Genomic DNA, 27,436 nt, shown 5'->3' with positions numbered 1-27,436 from the left:
TCCAGGTCAGATGCTAAATTGAAAATTAATTACTAAATTTACTGTTGATTACTAGATACTGATTTAGTCTAATAGGACCGAAAAAGCAGAATCTAATATTACAATTAAGTAACTTTCATGAAATTTGTAAGAACGCACTGTCTTTGACACTTGTACTCTTTGGCTTCGATTGCGATAGCTGATAAGCCTTTTCTTCTAGTATTTTTTGTTGTTACGCGCATGTTCCGGTGACTGGGGTTTTCGAGTTGGAAACTGAGATCGTCTGAGTTAACATCTAGGTATAGGGGAAAGGACACTTGAAATTTAAAGTGGGCTGTATTTAAGTATGTATTTTGACGGCCACATAAATTAATTAAACGATATGAATTTCGCGTTGAGCAGACTTAAATTTACGGGAACACTTATCAACTTAGCAAAGTTCGTGTGAATACACACTGTTGGTATGGACACCGGTACGTAGAATAATTTATAGAAGATCGTATTATATTCATATTTTTTTGTGGCAGTTATTTACAGGCACATCGCGGGAAGCAGGCACAGTTTCATTTTCTACTGGGCGTGACCTGCAATTATCGTCCATTGAAAAGATCCGACTGCCTTCAAATAAAATGAATTGTAGAATTTCGAAAGAAGGAAGTGGAACTTTGCAGTATGAATTGTGTAACGCCGACTTCCTCACAATAAAATTGGTACCTTTTCATTTCCAGCAAGCAATGTTACAATTACTTTTACCAACAAACTTGTAGTTTTTAGGAAAGCTGTGCAAGTAACAAGCAACGACGGCAAAAGCGTACAACTGGAAATGATTTAAAAAAGAAGTTACCCAATGATAACTTACTTAGTTTTCCGTAACCACTGGAGACAGAATACAGGGGTTCAAGCTAATTCACAGTTAACGTCACTAAAGACGAATAAACGATATTGCCAAGACTGATAATGAGTTTGTTTAATCATATGTGCGGACAGGGTACGATGTCTACTTCTGAGTGGTGATGTAACGTGCACAGTTTCCTTTCCTTATGCCCAGAAGCCGAAACATCAGTTCCGTAATTAACGCATGCAGCTCAGGCGAGCAGGAGAAACTGATTCCGTAAGAGTTAGCGGTGCCGTTCAACCTAGCCACACCTGCAGCGGTTGAGCCTGTCGGTACGTTGCACCTGATCATCCCAGTCCATCTTCTGTATTCACGACGACGTGCTTCCGTGCCTAGGTGCTTGTCTTTAGGTCGTGAGGTTCAGAGTTCGAGTCTTCTATCTGGCAGGCAGTATATTTTTGCATTGCGTTAGACAATTATATGTTTACATTCAACCCAATCTTTGTAATTTGAGACATACAGAACTGTACAATTTCTATTATGCAATATTACTGCCTGGAGACACTATTTCTGCTAATACAGTTCTTAACTGACATAAAATATTAGCGTCAGATGCAATACTTATCATACAAAGGTTTGCTATTTCAGGTACAAACACTAGATTTACATGTGTCCTATTCATTCCAGAGCACACATTTAAAGTACAAGTAGCTTAGTGATCACAATATTATCTTGAAGAGTGTTAAATACACTATCTTCAAACATTTTTAAAAATTATTTTACGTTTTTTACGCTTAGTTTCACGTATAATATGCCGACACTTTAAGACATTTGTATACTTTCATACAGCCTGCGGCTGCTTTACAAAAAATAATGGACGTAAAGTTTGCAAAGGATATTTATTTTTAGTTCCTACTACCAGGTGTATTTATAACACATACATTGTAATAAAATACTCAGTAGTTGTTAGCAAACACGTCAGAAATATTAAAATAAAAATATCATGTGTAACAATAAAATGTGTAGATTTTATTAGCGATAAAATGTATTTGAGAACTAGGTTAATACTATTTATTCACAATTAATACTGTTTATTATGGAATGAATAAAGACTATTCCAATCTGTAGTAAAACAAATCAACTCTTAACCCGTCTTCCACTGATGCGGTACTTCTGCACATTTCTGCCCGACATTTTAAAACATCATTTCACAAAAATTAAGCATGTTTTATTAACGTGTCTTCACTGACTCTAGGGGACCAAGGAGGTGTACGCCTTTCGCTGTATTGGGTACATCTTCCTTTCTGTCTTCTTGACGTGTCTCCTGCTCTTTTGTTTCCCTCTTCAAGCTAGATTTTTTGTTCAAATTGTATTACAATTTCTGCAATATCAAGTCTGAATCAATATTCTGCATTGTTCATTTCCTCGTAATTCCATTTAGCACAGTATTCTCTGTACTAACTAAGCAGCAGTAGTTGTGAAGTTCACATTGTGAGGAATCACGCTAGTTATCCATCTGTAGGGCCGGACTCTTATGCCATATTTTCCCATTGCTCTGTCTAGTACGTCTGCTTCTCATATGCTGGTATCGTATGACTCCACTACAAATAGACCAGGGACTTAGTTGAAAATGCATCCCGTTTACTAAGAAACAATACTACATCTAACTCAACACAGAATTTATCCGAATTCAGAAATATTGGACTTTCATCAAACTATTTGATCACTGCTACGATTTGTCTCTCTTGACCACAAAATTCGGGAAACGCTTTGAATTAGGTTGCATCCCAATGAAACAATGTATCTTAGTATTATGTACAACACTAATAAGCCAGTAGGTGTGATTTTTCTGTAACTCAATAAGCTATCAAGGGTAGCGACAGAAGTAAATTATCGATCAGTCGATTTAAAATGAATTAGTCTCTCAGGTTCTCTCGACGGGATTGGTTAATAATATGCTTCCGGGTGTTGTTCCGAGTTGTTCCCACTGTGCATAAAATAGAAACAACGACTCCACGGAACACCCGGAGGCACAATATTAATTAGAAAACAAGTCGATTATCTCTTTGCAATGAGTTCTTAAGATTAACCAATCTGGGTTGGGTTTCCCTTTTTACTTCCTGCTGTTATCTTACATGACAATACATGTGAGCATTTCAGCACAATACATTTAAGGGCTTCACAATTTTACTTACAGGCTTACAATTTGCTAATCGTGACACCTTTAAAAAGGAAACCACTAAACTGCATGGAAAAAGATCCTAATGGCATCATCAGTTCACCTAAGGCTTCTGAGGTACCAACGTCAGCGTCACACTGAAGATTACAAGAAGCATCTCTGACCTGTAAAACGAAAAAAATTGATTTTTACTCAGGTTACCTAGTGGAATATAGTAATTCTGTCAACAGCAAAAATTTATGCTTACTATTTTGCCTGTCTCAGGAACTGTTGTCTCTGTTGTGTATGAGCAATACCAGAAGATTCTTCTTCTGATGCTGAACTTTCCTTGTCATTAGTATCATCTTGTGGCATGCACAGAGTATCTTCATTCTCAGTATCATCAGCCTCCGTATCAGAGAGTTCTGAATCAATTTTCGTCATTAATTTCATAATTTCTTCATCAGGCTTCCCTGAAAATCATGTAGGAAAGAGTATGAAATCATTTTAATTGACACAAATAAAACAATAGGTCTACTGACATTCAGGGTATCACTCATTATTTCGTTTTAATTTAATTTAACTCTGTGGAACCATGTGAAGCGAAGCTGCTTGGTCATAAAACGAGTCATTACATAATTCAGAGAAATCTGAAAAAAAGAGGACTAATAATTTTTAAAAACACAAAACATTACGACAATATACGCAATAAGTTATACGTTGCACTGTAAGGGTCTTAAATGCTAATTTAAAGCTTGAAATTCCTAAATCTATTCATAGGTAAATTGACGATTTTTGCTGACAGAATGATCTTTAATAAGCTAGTAAAATATCTGAGAGGATATTGCGAAGAGATTCGAATGTAACTTCTCTTTGATGAAATATACTGCTCAAAAGACGATTTAAAAGTCTTAGGACCACTCGTAGGTTCCTGTGACGAGTAGAACGATGAATAAAACTACGACAACTACTACAACAACAACTACTACCATTACAAATAATTTTCGGAAGATATTGTACCAATCACACACCAACCCGTGACAGATACAAAACGTGTAGAGTTCATCTTATACCTCCGGACACGAATATACCAGTTACGACATAAGTGCTCGTAACATCTCGCGGTTAACGTGAAAAATTGTATCACTGTTGTATGTAAGATTTGTTATGTGTTATGTCACATACAGTTTAAGCTTTTTAATTAACTGCTCAACATTGAAAGAATATTTAGATTTTTTTTGGTAATCGGTACTGGCAGTTATTGGAGGTATAGTTCGGATTTTTTTTTTTTTTTGTATGTTAGTACACGCTTCTTAAGTAAAGACGTAGCTATAGTGGGGAAGAATATTTATCTCAATTACCCTTCCGGCCGCCTTCTGTAGAGTCTCTGTGATAGTGTGAAACAAATCTGGTTGTTAATTTCGTCTCTACATGTTATTATGAAACAGTAACAGCTTTCACGTCTTTGAGTATCCGCTTTTGCTCATTCGGCGACAATCTAATATACTGTCGTCATCAGTGTCGTTGTAGTTGGGGAGCGTGAACGATATACGGTATATAGCGAAGAGCCTCCTTAGCACTCCTCTGGAACGAAACAGGCGAGTCCATCGGAGCTCACGAATAGGACCGATCGTGCCCTGTAAGCAAATCGTTTCTCGCGGAGGAGTTGCACAACTCTGGACGTCGGCTAACGCGCGGCTTGTTTGTTGAATTGCCGCACAGCCGTGTATCGGTTCTTGCTGCGCGCTGAACCTCTACTTAGAGTGCAATGCAGCCTCTTCTTATTCCCCGCGCAAGCTTTGTTACAGCGACAAAAGGGACGCCGCGCCGCGGAATTCTTAAGTTTTTACACGGTGAGAGTAAATTGCCGCTCACAGCCTGGTCTCCGCATGAAAGGTTTTTTTTTTATGCAGAGGTACCCATGTTTATGTTATTAGCTAAAGGAAACAAACTATTTTGATATGCGGAACAGACAGTCTTTGTCAGTAATAAACAGTTATTTGTAACAACTTATGGCAATTACTAGCTTTTTGTACAGTAAAAGAACAGTGATAATGGCAATTTCTGCGCAACTGGAACTTCGTCTTTGTTCTCGCCACCCCCCCCCCCCCCTCCCCCGTACAACTGCTGGCTACATTTTGCTATCTTCTGATGTCATATGGGCGCTCCTTTGTTTCTTACGGTGTTCTTCGTTCTTTCTTCCATTTTATTTCTCGTGCTCGGATCTAAAGCCAAGTTTAAAGTTGTGAATTAGCAGCCCCTCCTACAAGTAACCTCTGGCCCTGCATAATTCACAGATCATTAAACTACACCCCTACACACAAAAGCAAAAGGAAAAATCCTGTGAAAGCGCGAACCTACAGAATCACAAAAACTTTGACTCAAATTCTATAGTGATCTGTAGAGCAGAGATTTAGCTGTGGCTCAGTAGTTTCTAGCCGGCCGGTGTGGCCGACGGGTTCTAGGCGCTTCAGTCTGGAACCGCGCGACCTCTACGGTCGAAGGTTCGAATCCTGCCTCGGGCATGGATGGGGGTGATGTCCTTCGGTTAGTTAGGTTTAGGTAGTTCTGAGTTCCAGGGGACCGATGACCTCAGATGTTAAGTCTCAGAGCCATTTCTTCAGTAGTTTCTAGTTTTGGGTACTGTGAAGATATTATGTTTTCTACTCCTCTTACAGCCATGCTAACCCTTATGGCCAAGTGCTCAACAGAAACTGTACCTGGTCTTTGAGTTACAATGGCAAAGCTTAACCTCGTTAACGAACTTAGACTTGTCTGTTCATATGGAACGAATAACGGGTTGTAAGCACAGGTGCTGAACTGAGACGTTGCAGCACAAATTAGTAGCACTTTTAATAGAGAATGTCATAATCGGATCTTCATACATGTGTCCTGACTTAGCACATACTAGCTACACTAAACTTCACAAAGTGAAAGCTAAAATTGGTTAATGCTACGCCCACTTTCCTTGTCAAAACTGAAATGCTGCCATGTTGCCTATGATCGTTTCCATGGAGAGAATGTCATCATTCAAAAAACTGGAACATGTTCATGCCCGACTATACTCACTGCTAACATTATACCTGAAGTTTTGTGTAGTACCCCAACAGAGAAAAAAGTGTCTACGGATAGACAAGTTGTTAGCAAGCTCAATGTCTTAACCAGTCTAGTATATGTCAACAAAATCATTATTCTCACACGCTCAGTCGTAACCAAAAACATTAATTTTTTAGCGGTATGATATACATCCTAAGGTGAACATTTCTTTTATTATCTTCTTTCTTCAGTAATTTCTTTCCAATTCCTTTACGTTACATTCTATAATTATGTTCCGTGTAGAATATAACTTTGGAGGAAACAACAGCTTGGCATACAAGGTATAATTAATGCAAAATAATTTAAGCAAAATATAACCTGAGATGAACTAGTACCTGGTGCTGTATTCTGTTCAGGACAAGAGAACTGAAAAACAGTTTTATTAGTCAACAAATTAAAAATCAGTTTATTCCCTATGATAAAACAGAATATGTTCCATCCCCTCCCCCCTCCCAGAATTCAGATTTCTTTCGATATTTATAACCCATTATAGCAGTAGTACTCAGATGATCCTCGTACAAATACTGTAGATTTGTACGTGTAAGCTACGGCTAATGAGATGTTCCAGAATGGCTCCGCCAGCAGATCACGTCTTAAAGGAGCCGCACTTTCACTGTCTTTATAAGTTAGTTTGTGGAGTAAAAATAGTTTTTTTATCTTCTATTATCCCTGTCAGTGTCATAAGCAAGCCAACGGCCTTGCCGCAGTGGTAACACGGGTTTCTCGTCAGATCACTGAAGTTAAGCGGTGTCGGACTGGGCTAGCACTCGGATGCCGGCCATCTAGTCTCTCGGGCGCTGTTGGCAAGAGGGGTGCACTCAGCCCCTGTGAGACAAACTGAGGAGCTGTTTGATTGAGAAGTGGCGGCTCCGGTCTCGTAAACTGACAAAACGGCCGGGAGAGCGGTGTGCTGATCGCATGACCCTCCATACCCGCATCCGGTGACGCCTGCGGTTGAGGATGACACGGCAGCCGGTCGGTACCTTTGGGCCTTCATAGTCTGTTCGGGTGGAGTTTAGTTTAGTTTTTTTTAGTTTCGTAAGTAGGAAAACTTTAGTTATGTGACAAGCAAACAAAAATGCTCACTTGTAAGTTAGGAGTTGTTGATGTGGGAGATAATACTGCGCTTAGTTACTCCTTAAAAGAAGCTAATTTTTTCATATATCTTTCAATGTAAGCAGCTGACAGCTCCGAATTTATTTCGTCACTCAAACCGTCATTAAAATACGGACTCATACATGTGACTATCCCTCCCTTTTGTCCGACGAAGGGTGTGCCACATAAGAAAAGAAACGACCCGAATCGGCTTTACCTGGCGGCCGAGAATTTCCTCGGGTAGGGGAGAAAAAGTTTTAAACAATGTCGAAGGACGCGAGGGGGGAGAAGTGACAGAAGTTGAAACGCGGCTGTAGCAAAGCGCGACTTGGTCAGCGACTTTATAAATCTTCCCTTGGGAGAGCTGCCCCCCCCTCCCCCCCCCCCCCCCAACCCCCATCAGTGGCGAGCCTTTTCGCGGCTCCCGCCATGGAATTCCCACCCCTCGGCTCCCGGTGCCACCCTCTTCGCCGAGCTGCAGTGCGACCGAATGCGCCCTTTTCAGCTGTGGCCCACAGCCCCGTCCCGAACTCGTAAATTTCCGGCACGCGGTCCCCGGCTATCAAACAACATTTATAACAACATTTTTATTGTGTCTGCAATTATACCGATGGGTGATGAATAAAGAGCATTTTTGGCCTATGGCCTAACTCGTTGTCGATATGATTGCGCACATATTGTGCAGCGCCCGTTTTTTATATAAATTATTCAGGAGCCGACTAAAAAGTGAGGAATGTTTGGACACAGTTTTTATGTGGCAATAATTACACGGATACGCGCGTGCGGACAGACTATCAATAAATGAGCCGCCGATTCCACAAACACGCCAGTATTTATCTGTTGGCACTCAGGAAAACATGTCAAAAGCGCTTTTATCGCGCCTGTCCTCTATCGATTCCAATACGCAACGCGCGTTGCTAATTTATTAGTCTGCTGCACCTTGTTTATGTTGCGATATTTCGTATTTTTGGCCATCTGCTCCGGCCTGGTTATATGCCGCCGAAATGTCCATTTCAGGCTCGTCGTTTCGCTAAGAGGTGCAATTCATTCTGATTTGTGGAAATTCCTGTCAAGGTCTGGATGTGTTCCAAACGAGTGAGTGTAGCATCGCGCCCATGGTGGGTCGAAGAAGAAATCGTCAATGAAGCCGGCCAGAGAAGAGGGATATGCTACATTTCTAGACCTGAGGGCGTACAAAAGCAGTACTGCGACTGCAGTGGGTAGGTGGTTACCATGACGCCGTTTCGTACGTGCGCCATAAGTGAGAAGACAGCGGTTTATTTGTTCGGAAGTCCACGAAGTCTGTCACGCTGTCATCCTTCTGCAAAATGATCTATAAATCGTAGCGTTCTAATAGAAAACTATCTCAGCAAGAATGCCAGGAGATCTTATACAAGAATCTTCTATCTCTCGGACCTTAAAATGTAGGGGAAGTGCGGTCAAGTGTCTGCATCCTCTAACAGTAAGCACTTTACGTTTTTCTCTGTTGGCTACACTTGTGGGGAAAGTTCGTATTAGCTACTGATAATAGCAGTGCATAGTGACATAACGACTAGCAGCGCATAGTGACGTAACGATTAGATTTTCTTGGCATCTAGATAGCAAAGAATTTTATGAAGATCCACCATAGCGGAAGCATCTCATAATTTAATCAGTTTTAACAAGTCATGGCAGTTTAATTTACTACATTATCTGTTATGTCTACATATCATTGCTGCCTTGTTCACGATATAGCAACTGAGTCTATCATTTGGAGAGCTCTGACGGTAGATTTGTCTACTAGCGAACTTTCGGGTGAGATTACTCACCCCAACGGCGGTTTATTTAGAAACGCAACAGTAGACAAGGCAAAAAAGCATCTCAAGTAACGGCCGGCGAGCAACGAAATTGCTCTTCAGATCGTCGATTACAATAACACGACTGGAAACAGTGGTCCAAGGAAGGTTCAAGAAAACCCAAGCAGGAATTTCTTCGGGAGTGTTAGTATTCAGTTTCACAAGCGTGTAAGCCGGCGCTCCCGTTTCTGAACTCTCTGCCAAAACTCTAGTCAATTCACACGAGGAACCAGAGCGGCCAAAATCGGAAATCCTGTAATAATAACTAGTGACGAATACTGTCGATCGGAATCGAAAGGAAAAGTAGGAAAATAAAACTGAAGGAAGAGAGATAAAGGAAACAGGATCTTCTAGAACCGAAAAAAATCTTTCTGCAAAATGGAAATTGCTCATCGCTCTACATGCAACGGACTCCGCAAAAAACGCATTTTTCCTGGATGCGGGTGTGAGTTTGGTGATGACCTGATACAGTGTGATGAGAGTAAATGATAAGTGTATGAGGGTTGTATAGGGATTCTTATCCGTATGAGCTCTGTTGAACTTTCCCTGCATGCTCACTCTTAGAGTACGCTGTTAACACTTTTGTATTTTTGTTCTTACTGTGTTTGTATTAAGAGTAAAAATGCATTTATTTTTATAATGAGTAAATGACAGATTGGTATATAAATAAATTACAATGGTAGATTGAGCACATATCTTCAATTTCTCCTTGCGTGCTCTCAGCCTGAATTTCATGACGGTCTTACAAACGTTCAGGGAAGATATAAACGGGGACATCTATCAACACAACTCTGGCCCAAAAATCACAGAATCGGAAATTGCAGCTTTGGGCGTACCCTAGGGAAGTTTGACAAACTCTTGCTATTCATATTGTATATTAATGACATGACAGATAATATTAACAGCAAACTCAGGATTTTTGCAGATGATGCAGTTCTCTATAACGAACGTTCAGTCGACTCGATAAAATTTCAAAATGGTGAAATGATTGGCAACTTGTTTTAAATTATCAGAAAGGTAGAACTGCTTGCTTCTCAAATCGCAGAAAAGTTGTACAACAGTAAGTCACAACTACGATCAGAAAAGGAAAAGAAGGATGGTTAGGGCTTAACATCCCATCAACATTGAGGCCATTAGAGATGGAGAAAAAAGTCGGGCCGGCCGCTGTGGCCAAGCGGTTCTAGGCGCTTCAGTCCGGAACCGCGCTGCTGCTATGGTCGCAGGTTCGAATCCTGCCTCGGGCATGGATGTGTGTGATGTCCTTAGGTTAGTTAGGTTTAAGTAGTTCTAAGTCTAGGAGACTGATGACCTCAGATGTTAAGTCCCATAGTGCTTAGAGCCATTTGAACCATTTCTGAAAAACTCGGACTGTTACAAGCACGGGGAAGGCAATCGACCGTGCTCTTTCAAATGAATCATGCCATCTTTTGGCTGGATTTAGGGAAATCACGAGAAACCTAATTCAGAATGGCCGGACGCGGAATTGAACCGTCGTCTTCTCAGACGGGAGTCCAGTGCGCTGTCGACTACGGCACATCTCTAGGTACAGTTGGAATCACTCAACTTGTAGGAATACCTGGCTGTAACAATTTCTAGGGAAATGAAATGGAACGTTCACATTTGCTCATTCGTGGGTAAGACACGTGGTAGGCTTCGGATATTGGAAGGATACTAGAAAAATGCAGTCACTCTACAAAGGAGACTGCTTATATATTGCTTGTGCGATCCATTTCAGAACACTGCTAAAGATTATGGCAGCCATACCAGACAGCACTAGCTAGAGACATTAAACATATACGAAGAAAGTCGGCACGGGATGTTTGACTCACAGGAGAGCGTCGAGGAAATATTAAAGAATCTGAATGGCAGACGCTTGGACATAGATGCCAATTTTTTATTCAGAGAAACGTTAGTTACAGAGTTCAGTGGACCAGCATTAAGTGAGATATTCTTCATCACCCTATGTACCACTTCCGTAGGGCCGTGAAGAGAAGATTAGACTATTGACAGCACAAACAGTAGCATTTAAGAATTCACTCTCCTCCTACTCAACACAAAATTGAAACGGGATGCAACCCTTTTAGTACTCTCTCTGACATGCGCTTCGTAGTGGTTTGTAGAGTATGTACAGGGGGTCGACAAAAATATGGAAACACTACAAACATGTTACCATACCTAACACGTAGAATGACACCAGCTTCCAGTCGCCTCGGAATGGAAAAATACGGGTCCACAACGGTTTCCATGGGAATCTAACAACATTATTTTACAGAATAGTGGCAAGTGTAGGTAACAGTAGTGGAGTTGGGTAGCGGTCAAGCATTCTTCCCTCCAAAGCAGACCACAAAGGCTCAATAACACTGACATCTGGTAATCGAGATGTCCAGGGGAGATGCGACAACTCATCCTTGTGCACACAGAACCAGTCATAGATGAAGAGACCCTGTAGTCTTGGAACACAGCATCGCTATTGGGGGATAAATGACCTATCAGCCAAGATGATCACCTTGCACGGCAATCAAGAGGTCCGTGGAATACCACAATATGGTTGCCCAAATGATCACTGAACCCTCTTGGGACGTAAACTGGCGCAAAAGTCGAAAACAGAGAGAAACAGGATGCACACGAGCTAATGACGTTCTTTTGTTGCGCCACTGTACAGGTTTTATGGCTTCGGCATCACGTTTTCCTCTTACAGACATCAGCGTCATTGATAAGTGATTTCTGAATTCCAGCGTACCCTGAAATTCTCTGCTTATGGAGCTCCTTTCGTGGAAATGAGCGTACGGCATTGTGGGCTGCCCCATTCGGGGAAGTTCGACCGCCGAGGGCAAGTACTTCTTGCATTCGACGCCACATTGGGCGACTTGCGCATCGGAGATGGGGATGAAATGATGAGGACAACACAGCACCCAATTTCTGAGCGGAGAAAATCTCCTGCCCCAGCCGGGAATCGAACCCGGGCCCCTAGGCGTGGCTTTCCACCGCGCTGACCACTCAGCTAACGGGGGCGAACGGCTCCTTTCATGTATTTTAGGTACTGATGGGGTTCGCGAGTCCGACGTTCAGTTCTGCAGTGACCTCTGCAGCTGCCATCTCTTAATATTTATCACAACCTTGTTGAATGACCGTCCGCCACGATTATTTAACACACTCTTATGACCGTGTTCTGACTTAGCGGATGATGTTTTTCTGCTTTCCTATACGCGGTATAAATCTTAGATAAGGGGCCTCTTGAAACACCAATCACTTAGGCTGCCTTGGTTACACGTGCGCTCACCATACGAGCACCACACTTTGCTAACTTCAGTGTCACTCAGCTCCGACATAATGCACTCACAGCTAGAAAGAATACTGTTCTTACCACGACTGACATTTGCAACGGACTGAGGACATAGCACAGGTGCCGTTCGCAGTCAAATACAACAGCACAATATGCTCACTTGGCTAGCATCTGCATTTACGTTCAAGCATGTATTTCTCTCGGTGTTTGCATATTTGTGTCCAGTCTCTGTATATAGCAGTAGAAAGTTACGTAGCGCAACTTTTTGTTGGATAATTCTGCCAGCATAACACGACAAATACCTAATCGTTACATATACGAGGCAATATACAGGTTGACGTTACTGAACAATATGAAAAAAAAGTAAGCACGGCGTCCCGGGTTCGATTCCCGGCGGGGTCAGGGATTTTTCCTGCCTCGAGATGACTGGGTGTTGTTGCGTCGTCTTCATCATCATTATCATTCATCCCCATTCCTGTCGGAGGAAGGCAATAGCAAACCACCTCCACTAGGACCGTGCCTAGTAAGGCGGCGCGGGTCTCCCGCGTCGCTCCCCTACGCTCTGTAAAGAAGTGTGGGACTCATCATCGTCATGTTCGATATGTCTGCCATCCTCGGCGGTGATGTGGCGCAGATGAATAGCGAAACTCTGCACGACCCACTGAAGTGTCGGAATGTCGGTTTTTGTATCCCGCCTGGAAGGTCGCGCGTGGGTCTGCTCCTGAGATCTGCAAAATAGGCCGAATGAAGGAAGCGAGTAGGAGCAGGTGAGGTAAAGCACTTCGGTACTGCAAGTCAATTTAAGGCACCTTTACCTTATACAAACACGTTACTTAACTTTTGCTACAGATTAGCACGTAGTTGCGAAGCCGTTCATGGCTAGCCCCCGTACAAGTAGGAGCTAAGTTGATAGGTCGTCTGCTCTTGATCAACTGGGATGAAAGTAGAGCTGCGCTCGTTGAAGTCCACAGCGTCGGCGAGAGGGCTCTGTGGTCGGCGTAGTTCGTCCGCTCTCGTAGTGCCGACCTACGAGTTTGCACCTACACTGTGGCATCGGAACTATCGATACCACATCCTTGACCTTCTGAATAACTGTTTTCAGCTCAGCAATGGTTTTGGCGCTATTGCTGTACACCTTGTCTTTGACATCTGTTTGGTTCTGCAGTCGCCTAAAAATAAAAGATGGCCATGGCGATAAATTAAAAAAATGTAAGATGGCAGTAGTAAGAAACTGAAAACAATCTGAGGTGATGGTTCGGGATATTTTTTTAAAAAAATTCAAGCTAACGGAACTAGCTGTGCTTTGTAACCCCTTTGATGTTCCAATCCAAGAAGATAGTGTCACATTCAAAAGTATCTGAATGGCCTGTATTATTACGTATCACCTCACATGTGTCCATACAACATCAAAAAATATTTAAAGACACAGAAAATACAGTGGTTCATTGTTTAATAGTCGAACGCAAACACACGTATCTGAAAAAGATATTACGCACACATTTTCCAGACGTCAGTGCAGCAGGAGGGTGAATAAACGATAGGTAGAGAGAGAAACAGAGGGATGGATATACGGTGGCTAGTAGTAGAACATCATGCATGCTTGCAAAGAAGTTGTTAAACCAGCAATAGCTGGAGTGAGGCGACCTGAGAGATGACACGCAGCAAGCCAACAAGAATTTATAGTGTTGTAAGGAATAGCTGAGAGAGTTATTAGCATTTGATCGGAAACTGAGACGATTAAACATAAAAATACTACAGCAACTTCATGATTTTGCACAGTAACTATACTTTACGACTTACTAGTTCTTGCACCATATCAGTCCATTCGGAAAAACTTTGTGCAGTGCAATGCGTAAACATTTTTACCCTTAAGAGTTGTACTGAACTGCTCCATAACTGAGGCTTTCAAATTAGAATAATGATGAATAGTGATTTCTTGAAATGAGCTTTACCTACATATGTTCGTTAATGATTCAGGATCCTAGAGCTACTACTTCTTCTGTATATCATACTAATTACACCTGCACTCTCAGTACGAGTTTTAGTTTTTCTTTAGAGTGGCCAACTTACGTAGATTTGGTGTACATATCAAAATACTGTTCACTGTTTCAGTTTACATGTTGTTGTCAACAATAGAATATATTGTCATCGTGAAGGGGAAGAAACCAATAAAAAAACCAAAAATACCCTAGATATAAATTTGTTACAAAAAATTTCATTTATTTATTTATTCGTGATACAATTAAACATACTTATTCACATTCAACACTTTTTTGAATATTGTATATTGCAAACATTAGTTTGTTACAATTCAAGTAAGTTATTGAAACATTTCGAGCAGCTAACCGAGTTTGAACAGCTGGATCTGTCGTAATACAATCGAACTGACGCTGAACTGCATTTCGTGTCCAGTGCACAATATGAACACACATTCGTCAGCAAAGCTGTCATCTTGTGCGATGATCACCTTGTAGTACTGGCACTATAATTCTGCCTATACGTTCAACTCTTCTTTGAAAAATGAATATGGTAACTGTTCCCAAGATCGAAAGCGTGCTGTTTGATATGTGAAATCCCACACAATAAATTGGAATTCAGATTTGTGAAACACAGCTTTTGCATATGTCTTTCAGCTATAGAAATGTTTTCATATGCAACTTCCCATTCCGCAGTTGAATTTTTCACTTTATTTCCAGCAGCCTTCTTAAACGTCAGGCAGTAATTGCAGCTTCCCAAAATTCCTCTTTAATAAATATTATCTCATTACCATCTGAGTTATGCCCCTGCTTTCAAAGCTAGTAAGGAAAGAAATCTCTCTGCCAGTTCATTTGGGACATAGTCCAAATGGGCTGATGAATTGTTGGACGGCATATTCCAATAGTGAACATCAGATTCATTTTCATTATGTCTATACCTAAATATTCCCATGCTGCTATGTATCTCATCATCTTTCAGTAATAATCTGCCACTTTTATCTGTTATAGGCGTAACAATATTGGTACATTCATAGCCTCTGTCGGAGCCCATTGTACTGTAAGAGAGATATGCCCATAGATAGCCATGAGAATTTTAGCTCAATTTTGAAGGTCTCTTGTTGAATAACTCATTTTATTGGGTTAATTTTAAACAACAGATTATATAATCCAACCATTTCTGGGTGTCTTACATTGTTAGTTATTAAACCATCCGCATTAGTATCTACCAGTGAACAACCAATCATCCACATATTCCGTATTGGATCAAATTTGATGTTGTTTACAGCATCACATATATTGTCTACTGGTTTACTAAAAAACGATGCTGTCAGTCTACCTCCCACTTCGGTTATAGCTTTCTTTCGTAATTCTTTTTTCATCTTCATTTAATCATCTTCATCGTATTTTTCTTCCTTGTATCCATCATCTTTTTCTTCTTCTCAGATGTCTTCAACTCTTACACTTTCATAAATACCTTGTTTCGTTGGCTTCAACATCTTCATCTTCTTTTTCTCTCTTCAGAATAGTTGACTTTCTTGGGTTAATCTCTATAGTGGTTGAAAAACGGGTCTCATGGGAAACTGAAATGCATGCTTCTTGATTTGCATCTTCAAACATGATGTACTGGTTTTCTCCTCTGACCAAACCTGGCGAGTCTTTTTGTATCCAATACCAGGCACATGTGGATTAGGGTCTGAACTTAACATTGTTGTACCACATTAATATCTCCATCAAGTGACAGTAAGACTATATAAATACCAGATTTAGAGCTGCTGCTTCATTCGTGTAGACTGTATGGTCTACATAGATTTTCTTTTGTTTTCCTTTAATTGAATTTTAATATTGTTGCAAATTGCAACACTTTCTAAACTTTTCACGCTAATTACAACCATAGAAGCATGATGTTTTCCGAATGTAGGCTACTTCTGAAAAGCGATCTGGTAGCCTGAGTCCAAGGTTTTTGTTACATATACCTTTCGTGTTCTTATGGTGATATTTTCATTGATATTTTAATTCCCTAACACATATTTCTTTGTATCTAACCGATTTTTATAGATTTAGTTTTAATTTCTTTTTAATCTAAATAAATATTTTCTTAAAAACTTTCATCCCGAATTCTACCCCCTTAGGGGTAGAATTTTAACAGAGTAGTATTTTAACAGAGGATCCCAACACAAATTTTCGTAGGTTTACCTTTGAAAATGTCTTCATAAGGAAATAATTTCATAAGACTTGTCATTCCCTATTTCACTCCATAAAAAGGGGTTTAATTTATAAAAGCACTCGAACAGATATTTTTTATTTCTAACTGAGAAGCCTAACCCAAATTTCCATATTCAGCTTTAAAATGCTTTCTTAATGAAAAATTTCATCCCTATTTCACCCACTGAGGGACTAAACTTCCATAAACACTGAAACACAAAGTTCTTTCTTTCAAACTGAGAAAGCTAATATCAGTTTTCATAAAATTCTTCAGTCGGTCGTTAATAATGTTACTTTTTTAAAAAATTAACCCACTATTTCATCCCCCTAGGAGTTAAATTTGCAAAAATCTATTTTCGTATGTCTAGCTCAAAAATTGACTCAATAGCAGCATCTTTTCACAAAGGCTTTCATCCTCTATTTCACCTCCTTAGTAGTGGAATTGAGAAAATTCGCATGTTAAATGAAGCCTACAGTATAAAATAAACTCTGTCTGAAAATTTCAAGTTTCTATAATTGTGGTTTGGGTTGGGCAATGATGAGTCAGTGGTTGAGTCAGTCAGTCAGAACACTGCTTTTTATATATAGAGACAGTATTAACATTCTTTTACACTTTGATTCACTATGCCTGTTATGGACGATGGGAATAACATTTAAAATTAATTCTGTTTAAAATATTTACTCATTTTCTTTGCATAAAACAATGTTTTCTTCGCTAATTAACTGTAGATGTATGTGTAACTATAAATATTATTACCAGTGGCTTTCCTCAGTGAAAAGTTAGCAATTACTTGATTATATTTCTTTTGGTATTGTTCCTCTTTCTGTCTTTTGTGTAGTTTCTCATGTTGCCTTCAGAAGAAAAATATGTAATAAGGAACTGTATATGACATTGGGCGGATTATTATGCTGCTACAAAATGTAACAAATTGTCCGTATCTCACCATTTCATATTCGATTACAAATAAGCATCAAATAAAATTGTTACAAGTTGCCCCTTACATTACCATTGTTACTGTGAAATTGTTACAATTTACCTCACGTTACAGCGAAATTGTAACAAGTTGTCCCCATGTTCCAGTGAAATTGTATTCAATACCCTGTGTTGCAGGAAAACTTTAACGAGTTCCCGCATATTACAGCGAATTCGTAACAAGTAGTCGTTTGTTATGGTACAGTTAAACAGATTACGCCGATGTTGCAACAAAATTGTAACCAATTACCCCCTGTTACAGTGAAATAGTAACAAATTCCACCACACATCGCCTTTGCTATGCAGATTTGTATTATACCGCCTCCCATACATTACCACGGTGATATGAAACTGTCCTAAATTGCCCCAATACACTTGTGTTTTATATTTGGTTACAGATAAACATCAAACAAAACTGCAACAAATTGCCTCATTTATTGCCATGTTGAAGCAAAATTGTAAGAAAATGTGGAAGTATTGAACCTGACTAAGAACATGATTGTGGTGCAACTTACCAGAAAGAAAGAATTATTTGGCAGGACGCGTACTGAGGTACTAAGGAAACGGCATTTTTATAATAATGGGACATGTTGGAGGTATATATTGCAGAGGGAGAGTGAGAGATGCATACAGTAATCAGGTTCAAATGGATGCCGACTGCAGTGCTCACGCTGAGATGAAGAGAATTATCCATGATAAGATTAGTATGGAGAGTTGTATCAAGTCCGCAATGATAACAGATACTATTTCCGATTGTGACCTCTACTTCTGAAATAGTGTAACTGCAGGGCTAAATCTGTCCTGTTCCATTGTAGAAGCTGTCTGATGGACTTACAGTGCTGCATATTCTGAGAAGATAATGATTAGTCTGCGACCTCCTGCCTGCACTATAAAATGAGAGTTCCACAAGCATGTCTCATTGTCACAGTAGCCAGTTCACGACTTGGGCAAACTGTAAACCACTTTCTTTTGAGATGCTGAAAAAATAATGCGCTCTACCAGGCTTTTGAGAGGTAACGTGACCCAGATGCTTGGTAGTATAATTAGCGTACTTATTGAATAATGGCAGTGTTACTTGGATTGGTTACAAGAATTTACAGATAATCGTCGTTAGCTGCGATGCAGTTCACCATCTTAAGTCCTCTGTATGTTTTAGAGCAATTATGTAGCTTTGGAGGCCTGGTGTATGTGGCATCTACAGTGGCAGGGTTGAGGTGAGTCAAGAAAATATCATCATCAGTCACACTTTTTATTAAAAAACGAACTACAGCTCTCATAGTGTCGTTCTGTAGTGACAACGTCCCCTTGGCTTGCACTGACAGTAGTGACTCTGGCAAGAATAATGCAACAGATACCCAGTAGCCTGCTGGCAGCTGAGCCGGAAAACTGATACGTAATGTCTGCAGCAGCACTCTCACCATCTTAGTGCAACCCTGTAACTAAGGGCAGGCTGTGCCAAAAGATGTGGAATTCCAGCCATGATCCTTGTAGACGAATGCAAGCCCCAGGAGAGGTGTCTGCCGTTGCAAGTAGAGACATACAATGTTAGTTTGCCTACACAGGTGCCAATTGTTGCACCTCCCTGCTCACGAACAGCTGCCCTCCAGAGCAAAAGGCTGACTACATTTGGCGTGAGCCCGAAGGTGGACCAACAGCTGGAAGATGCCAAGTCCTTGGGAGTGGATTTAGAACCAGCAGTAGTCTCACAGCTGGTGGAGCCCAAGACTTACAGTGACTGCTTGCAGAGCCATGTTACCCTGTCACTTTGCATAGCCATCCCCCTGTAGACACTGCTCCCACACTGAGATGCCTTTGTCTAAGTATGATGCCTTTCTGTATAGGTATAGTGCCTACTTGTGACAAGGCACAGCTTCCAACCACATACAGTGAAATCAAGCAGCAGCCCAAAGGTGTAACAACTGGTTTGTCTTTGCCATGGTCGCCCCTTGTACCCGGTGTGTCGTCGTTACTGCAAGCCTTGGTGCCCGGGCTGCACTGTTAAAAAGTGGCTGGCGATATTTTATCATCTGATGTAAAGGTGTTTGTTCATCTCTGGACTTGCTGGCTTCTGCGGCCCTTATGCAACAATCATGGTCATGCTGCTATTTCATTCTGCAGTGTCAAAAAATAATGACAGCCTCATATGTCCCACCTCTGCTATATACGCCGCTGGAACTACGCTCACGGCAATTCTGCAAAGACTCAACAGAAAATTTACACAAAGATAATGGTGTACAGTATTCTCTTAAGACTAGTCTGTTTGAAGAACAAGGTTTATCAACCGCATATTAAGCTTACAACACTAGCCCACTGGCCTTCAGGTTACACGTGATCTACAATTTCCTTAAGTGACTTCTTATCAACTAAGAGGGAAATGTTACCAAACTCTTCTCTCTCGTTGGATGTTCCCTATGTCTGCTTAACAGTAAACTGGCTTAATAGGTCCCCTGAAAATTTACACAGAACAAAGCGCATCTGTTGCACTGACTCCCTCTAATCCGTGTATCACTAGCAAATCATCAATTTGCCACAATCTATTGGCATCATTACACACAAAAAATGAACGCTTCACACCTTCAAAGAACCTATGAAACATCCTTCATCACAGAAGCACATATTCCTACCATTGATCACAATAAATACAACAAGAAAACGATTATAAAGCTGGCATAGTCCTTCCCACTGAAAAAATTCTCATGACACGTCATTACTCACTTAACTGTATCCTGCGCTTGACAGGATGTCCAAAGTACTGGTATCTGGTGTATTAGGAGTGACCAGCTTTCCACCGAAGGTAGATGGATGATAGCTGCACAGAACAGAATCAGAGCTACAGAAGGCTCTGGATATTGTGATGCTCATTGTCACAACAGTAGGACATCACTTACTCCAGGACTGCTGTATGAGTTGCAGCGCCTGTTTCGCAGATATACGTCACTTGGTAAATTTTGGTTCAGGAAGGAAATGAGGTGTGGTTCTGGAGTACTACTGAAGTAGGTAGGGTTTCATGCTAGGAGTAGCTCTATCGATTTATCCATTCACTGCAGCAGTGGCTGAGCTACGTTCACACTAGTGAATAACATTCCACTTTCCAACTGCCGATCCCACAGTGCTCCTGCTTGCCCCCTGATGAAAAGGTGTAACACCACTAGAATTAGGATGCTCTTGACACTCATCTCTGGAGAAAGAAAGCCATCCTTACTCTACCTTCTCCTTTTGAAGGGCATGATGTTCCTCCCCACAACTCCTCACGTGAACGGATAATACACAAAACTCCATTTGGGATGACTAATAGCTCAAATAAGCAGCTTAAGCGTCCACCCACATGAAACCGTTCTGTATCCTAAGAACCCGTGAACGATGTCACAAAAATTTCCATACAAAATGCCAAGCTCTCAGAAAACGTACTTGAGGCGCACACGGCAATCGATTTTCACCATTGCATCGACGCAGGAACTGTTGGTATGATGTTGGCGCCCCGTGAACGCTCACTGTCATGCAAGCCTTCTTAGCCTTTTGCCAACTCACAGCACCAACATCTCACACTTCTTAAGGCGAGACACTTTTCTCCATACACGAGCAGCATTTTGCTGAAGATTTCGAGGACCGTTTGTCCCTTGCTCCATACGAAACAGATTATGCTTGGTTCTTCATATGCTGTGAATGTGTGAAGCAAAACCGCCATCTTGAGCAACTGACAGCAGTGCTGTGCCACATAGCTGCCAGCAGATAAGCCGAGGCTGGTCCAAAAAGGTCCATCGCTGAGAATGGATATGTTGACTTCGCATTTACAGCTGTAATATGACTAAAAAGGAGGGGCAAAAGTTTCCTAAAAAGGAGGGGCAAAATTTTCTGATCCATCCTTGTGATTAGAGATTCCCTCCCATAGTCTTTCTAGCACCTGGTATGGCCGTTGGTATGATGTAAACTTCTTGATCTTACTCTTTGATTATTTGAACTTATTAGCAACGCCCACTGCTCTACTCTGCACTCGGACAATTTCCCCCGGCGTTTCTCTGCCATTTTCTGACGCCACAGGGCTTTGGTGTTTGCCCTGTATACATTTTCCCATAGTTCCCTTAATGTCTTTGCTAAATTTCGAACTGGCTCTCTGCTCTTCCTCATCTTTGGTTCGACTAGACCAAAGGGTGAATTCTTCTTCCTCCGATACACTACCTCATACAGACAAAGCCCAGATTTTCTCCGCTCAAGGACTGAGTGTTGTGTTGTCCTAATCATCATCATCATTTCATCCCCATCGACGAGCAAGTCGCCGAAGTGGCGTCAAATCGGAAGACTTGCACCGGGCGAACGGTCTACCCCACGGGAGGCCCTAGTCACACGACACTTACTTACACTTTAATAAGTGACATAGCTGCTTCATCAAGTCCAGCATCAATCTTTGGTCCATGATTACCGCTTCAGCGACACCAGACTTCGGCAACCAGTTATTCACCATGGTCAGTGCCACAGTAATTGTGTAATGATTTGGAATGGTGGTCATTGCTATGCACCATACGAAATTATCGATAATCGTCAGAACACAACGGTTTCCCACTGGTATCTGGCTAAAGGTTCCCATATATCCATTCCTATCATCTCCGAATGTTTGATGGCCTCCGGCAACTTCTGTAGCAGTACTTGCTGATGGCTCACATCTCTTCACTGTGCACCTGGTACACAATTCTTTACGTACTGGCCTGCATTTCTTTTCCTTTGCTCAATCAGTAACGTTCTGCCACTCTTCGACCAGCCCTTGACCACAGAGCGTGTGATTTTGCATTTCCTTCAATACTTCTCCCTTCAACTTTTTCGGTACTACTACACATGGCTTCAGTCTTATTGACCTACCATCAGTCCATTGTGCACAATCTACTGTAGCTGCATCATAAATAAGTTGCAGTCTGTATCAGCAACCAGTGCTGTTTACTATTCCGCAAGCCTGTGATGTAGTGCCCTTGTTACCACAAACTTCCATGTCTCCATGCTTCCTGACTGGTTTGCAGACTGTCTCAAAGTCAGACTCACTCAGACTCAACACCCACCTTGTGAATCTGCTTGAAGAATCCCTAATCCCTAACAACCACTTTAACGATGTGTGATAGCTACAACCTAGAACTTTTTACAATGCATCTACATAGCAGTCCATCATGCAGAATGCACTGTGACTGCCCCGCAAACAGCTTTCAATCCCCCTCAGTCTACCATACCACACGGCTAAGACCCACTGCCCATACTACCATTACCGTCTTTCTTAATCCATCTTCCTTTGCATGTATCCTCATTGGGTTGTAGACTACACCATGGTCAAACTCATTCAGTCTCAACAACCACCTCGTGACTCCGCTTGAAGGATCCTTCAACCCTAAGAACCACTAACTCTGACCAGTTAACACCTTGAATTTTTTACTATACAGATAATATCTAAAATATATAAACCCGTATATCAGGCTCAACATTTCCTTCTCTGTTGTGAAGTAACTCCTATCAGCTTTGTTCAGTTGTCATGATATGTAAGCCTCGTACGACCCATGTGTAATCCAAATATTATCTAATTCAAAACACATCCCAGTGCCTGGTTGGAAGCGTCACATGACAGCACAAACTCCTTTTCATAATCTAGAAAGATCAACGCTGGAATCGACGTCATAGCCTCTTTTAGCTTTTCAAATTTGATATGATACTCCAGTCCCCACAAAAATTTTACACACTTTTTTAGTACTGCATAAGTAACTGTAATGTCTGCAAACCACTCTACGAATTTTCTGTACTAATTGGCCCATCTCACAATGATTGAAACTTCTTACTTGTACAAGGAAACAGAAAATCCCGCACCATCTCTTTTAATTTCCCGGCTGTCTTTACCTCTTCCCGACTAATCATATTTCCTAAATAATCTGCTTGAAGAATCCTTGATCCCTAACAACCACTTAACGATGTGTGATAGCTACAACCTGCATAGCAGTCTGTGCAGAATGCACTGTGGCTGCCCCGCAAACAGCTTTCAGTCCCCCTCAGCAGTCTGCACTGTCTACCATTCAGGAAAAATGACACTATCTCATACATATTGTAAGACTTGTTACATGTAATCTCTCAAGCACTTAGCTGCCTTATCTATTTCTTCATATCTCTTAAAAACTAGGATTATATTCTCGAGTTACATTGTTAACTACTGAGGTTTTGAAGCATTCAGTGCTCCTTCCAGCAACTACTGATACATGACCAGTATATTTTTCAATCCAAATGGCACTTTAAATTTTTTTGTGCAGTGGTGACTGCTGCTTGCTACGAACTAGTGGTCTGCCATTGCCCCATCGTTCGTTAATGACGTCCTCTGCAACCGGATGTAAATGCCAAGGTAAGTTATATAGTTTCCAATATCCAGGTGCATCCTTAATTGTTGGAGGTCTACGTTGCATTATGCGTATGGTGGAAATGGGCCCTGAGGATTAAACAGATGTCAACGAAGGCACAAGCATACGGAAGAGGTTCCCAGGGATGTGGGTAGCTCGAGCAATCCTGAAGTAGCCGAATCCAGTATATTGTCCTCAATGGCGAGTGTTCATCAGAGACATGGTTATCATGAGGAGTGCCCAAGGGATGTGTGATAGGATCACTGTTATTTTCTTCACACATAAATGATCTGGCAGACAGGGTGGATCAACAGTCTGTGGCTGTTTGCTGATGACATTGTGGTGTATAGAAAGATGTCGTTATTGAATGACTGTAGGAGGATACAAGGTGACGCAGACAAAATATCTAGTTGGTGTGATGATTTTTTTTTCTTTATTGTTAATTTCACACCTGATACAGGTAGGCCAGCAGCGGCACACTACACCACTCCTCGGCCACAGATAAAACTAATGATACAAAAGAAGACAATCGCAGAACAGACAGTGTGAATATACAAACGTAGACATAAAAAATTTAAACACACGGAGCCGCTCATGGGCGCAGAGTACGAAATAAATATGTTCAGACATGTGGGAACACACAGAGATGACATATGGCACATGCGAACGTTGGAGCACAAACGATTAACACTGGAACACTTGAACATGAACACGACGACACACACAAACACTAGGCGATGAACTCTGGCGCGCGAAAGTTCACTATACATGTGCAAGTCCGGGGACCTGCCAAAAGGAGAAAAAAGGGGGAGGAGGGAGAGGGGAATGTGTAGATGCAAGTGGCAGAGGAGATGGGAGGGGGAGGAAAGAAGGTAGGGGGGTTGGGGAAGCCCAGATGAGGAGGGAAGGAGGAAGGAAGGAGGGAGATAAGGAAGAGAGGGTGCCCTCAGGAGAAAAAAAACACAGGGTATGGTAGAGGAGGATCAAAGTGGGTAGGAGGGGTATATGAAGGGGATGAGGGCATCATCAGGGAGGGCGAGTTGGTGGACGCCACCTTGGGCGAGGGTATGGAGAGTGGAGAGATGGAGAGCAGGTGGGATGCGGGAATGCAGGCGGGTGATTGGGATCAAGTTTTCAGGAGGTGTAGAGGATCCGTATCCGTTCAAGGAAAAGAAGGAGGTGCGGGAGCGGAATAAGGTCGTAGAGGATCCGCGTGGGGGAGGGGAGACAGATGCGATAGGCGAGGTGGAGCGCATGGCGTTCTAGGGTTTGAAGGGAGGTGTGATGAATGGCAGCTAACGCTAAATTTGGAAAAACGTACGTAAATGCGTATGAAAAACAAACCCATGACATTCGAGTACAACATTAGTAGTGAGCTGCTTGACTCAGTCACATCGATTAAATACACAGTGTCCCACTCAAACCTCCTGGATTTCGAGGCCTCCGGAGGGAAAAACCTCAGTAGATACGACAATGAAAAATGCACCACATTGTAGAGCATCTCAAAGAAGTTATATTCCCTCGTCAAAAGTGCCAAGTATCGTCGCTAGAGTGCAGCATGGTCGCATGAAGTGAGAATGGTGATTCCACAGCAGTGCGCGCAAGCAGTAGTGTGGTTTGCAGAAACAAAATCGCCGATTACTGTACAAAGAAGTTATCGTCGCGTGTATGAATGTGATCCATCTGATGTGAAAACAATTAAGGAATGATATAGGAAGTTTCTGGCAACAGGCAGAGTTCTGAAACATTCTGGCGGTGCACGTTACGGTGTTTCAGAAGAGACAATGGAGGACATCAGACAAACGTTTCTCAGAAGCCCACGTAAGTCAATTCGTCAAGCATCTAGGCCTCTTGATATACCTCGATCAACATTGCATCATCTAGTTCACCAGCGTCTTCTTATGTGTGCTTACAAAGTGCAAATTCTACAACATCTGACACCGAACGACAAACCACGCTGACAACATTTCGCTGCGGATATGTTGCGTCATATTGATATGGATGGTTCAAATGGTTCAAATGGCTCTGAGCACTATGGGACTTAACTTCGAAGGTTATCAGTCCACTAGAACTTAGAACTACTTAAACCTAACTAACCTAAGGACATCACACACATCCATGCCCGAGGCAGGATTCTAACGTGCAACCGTAGCGGTCACGCGGTTCCAGACTGTAGCGCCTAGAACCGCACGGCCACCCAGGCCGGCTGATATGTATGCCAGGTTCCTCAGCTGAGGTAACCTTTCATCTATCAGGAAGGGTTAATAGGCATAATGTTAGGATTTTAGGTTCGCAGAATCCGCATGATGCCATTGAACATGTTCGTGATAGCCCTAAACTAACGTCTGGTGTGGGCTAATGCACGAAAGGATTGTTGGACCGTTCTTCTTTGCGGAACAAACGGTGAATGGGTCAGTGTATCTGGACATGTTGGAGCAGTTTGTGTACCCTCAGATACAATACTTGTAGCTCAACATCATTTTTCAACAAGATGGAGCTCCGTCGCATTGGTCAACAGCTGTTTGCACGTTCCTGGATAGGAAATTTCCCAATCGTTGGATCGTTGCCTGGCCACCACGTTGACCCGACATTACGCCGCTTGAATTCTTCATGTTGGGATTCGTGAAAGATCGCGTGTACGCGACCAAAGTGGACGATATTCCTACGTCGCGACATTGAATCACTGACGCGATTGCAACAGTTGCAGAGGAAATGTTACAAAGAACTTGGCAAGAAATTAAATAGAGATTCGTTATTTTTCGTGCCACAAATGGTTCGCATGTAGAGGTGTATTGATGATAAATAAATAAATTATTTCGTCCGCCTCTGGCAGCTGAGTGGTCAGCGCGACGTAATGTCAAACCTAACCGCCCGGATTCGATACCCGGCTGGGTCGGAGATTTTCTCCGCTCAGGGACTGGGTGTTGTGTTGTCCTTATTATCATCATTTCATCCCCATCGACACGCAAGTCGCCGAAGTGGCAGCAAATCAACTCGAAAGACTAGAACCAGGCGATCGATGTACCCGACAGAAGGCCCTAGCCGTACGGCATTTTCATTTCCAATAAATTCTTTGAGGTGCTCTACAATGTGATGCATTTTTCATTGTCGTATCTACTGTGTTTTTTTCCTAGGTCTTTGAAATCAGGGAGGTTTGAGTGGGACACCCTGTATTTATTTCGAACCATTGTTGTCGAATGATGGGATCCGCGCTAGGTCGGTTTAAAGAAAGACATCGAAGCAATTCAGAGTCCGGATGCTAAATTCGTTACTGGTAGATTCGAACGACACGCAAATATTACCGAAGTGCTTCGGGAACTCAAATGGGATTCACTGGAGGGAACGCGGCGTGCTTTTCAAGGAATACTGCTGATAAAATTTAGAGAACCGACATTTGAGACTGCAGAACGATTTTACTGTTGCCAAAGAACAGTTCGCGTAAGGATCATGCAGATAAGATACGAGGAAGCCGCCAAAAACCATACGGTGGACTGCGGAGTATGTATGTGCAGGTAGACATAGATGTAGATCCCAGTTATAATTCTTCCAATACTACTATCTCCATCCCCTTCAAATGCTCTACATTCGCGTGCAATGCACTTGCTGCTGCAGCTTGCGTATGATTATGGTCCACAAGTGACATACCCAAAT

The 27,436-nt window shown here is 41.9% G+C and overlaps 1 long non-coding RNA gene across 5 annotated transcripts in view; it reads right to left on the bottom strand.

Moving 5' to 3' along the window:
• Positions 1-1,694: 1,694 nt before the first annotated feature.
• Positions 1,695-27,436, bottom strand: part of LOC126268085 (uncharacterized) — a 116,844-nt gene continuing 91,102 nt past the window's right edge. For 4 of the 5 annotated variants that reach the window (XR_007549083.1, XR_007549084.1, XR_007549085.1 and 1 more), the window contains 2 exons: positions 3,241-3,445; positions 1,695-3,157 (listed from right to left, as the gene is read on the bottom strand). This is a non-coding gene — a long non-coding RNA (uncharacterized LOC126268085). Of the gene's footprint in view, positions 3,158-3,240; positions 6,505-27,436 lie in introns of those variants that run through there. The other variant, XR_007549082.1, reaches the window with a different exon arrangement.

This window comes from Schistocerca gregaria, chromosome 4 (genome assembly GCF_023897955.1).
Source record: "Schistocerca gregaria isolate iqSchGreg1 chromosome 4, iqSchGreg1.2, whole genome shotgun sequence".
In the NCBI taxonomy this organism is placed as follows: Eukaryota; Metazoa; Arthropoda; class Insecta; order Orthoptera; family Acrididae; genus Schistocerca; species Schistocerca gregaria.
This window is presented reverse-complemented; position numbering and strand designations above follow the sequence as displayed.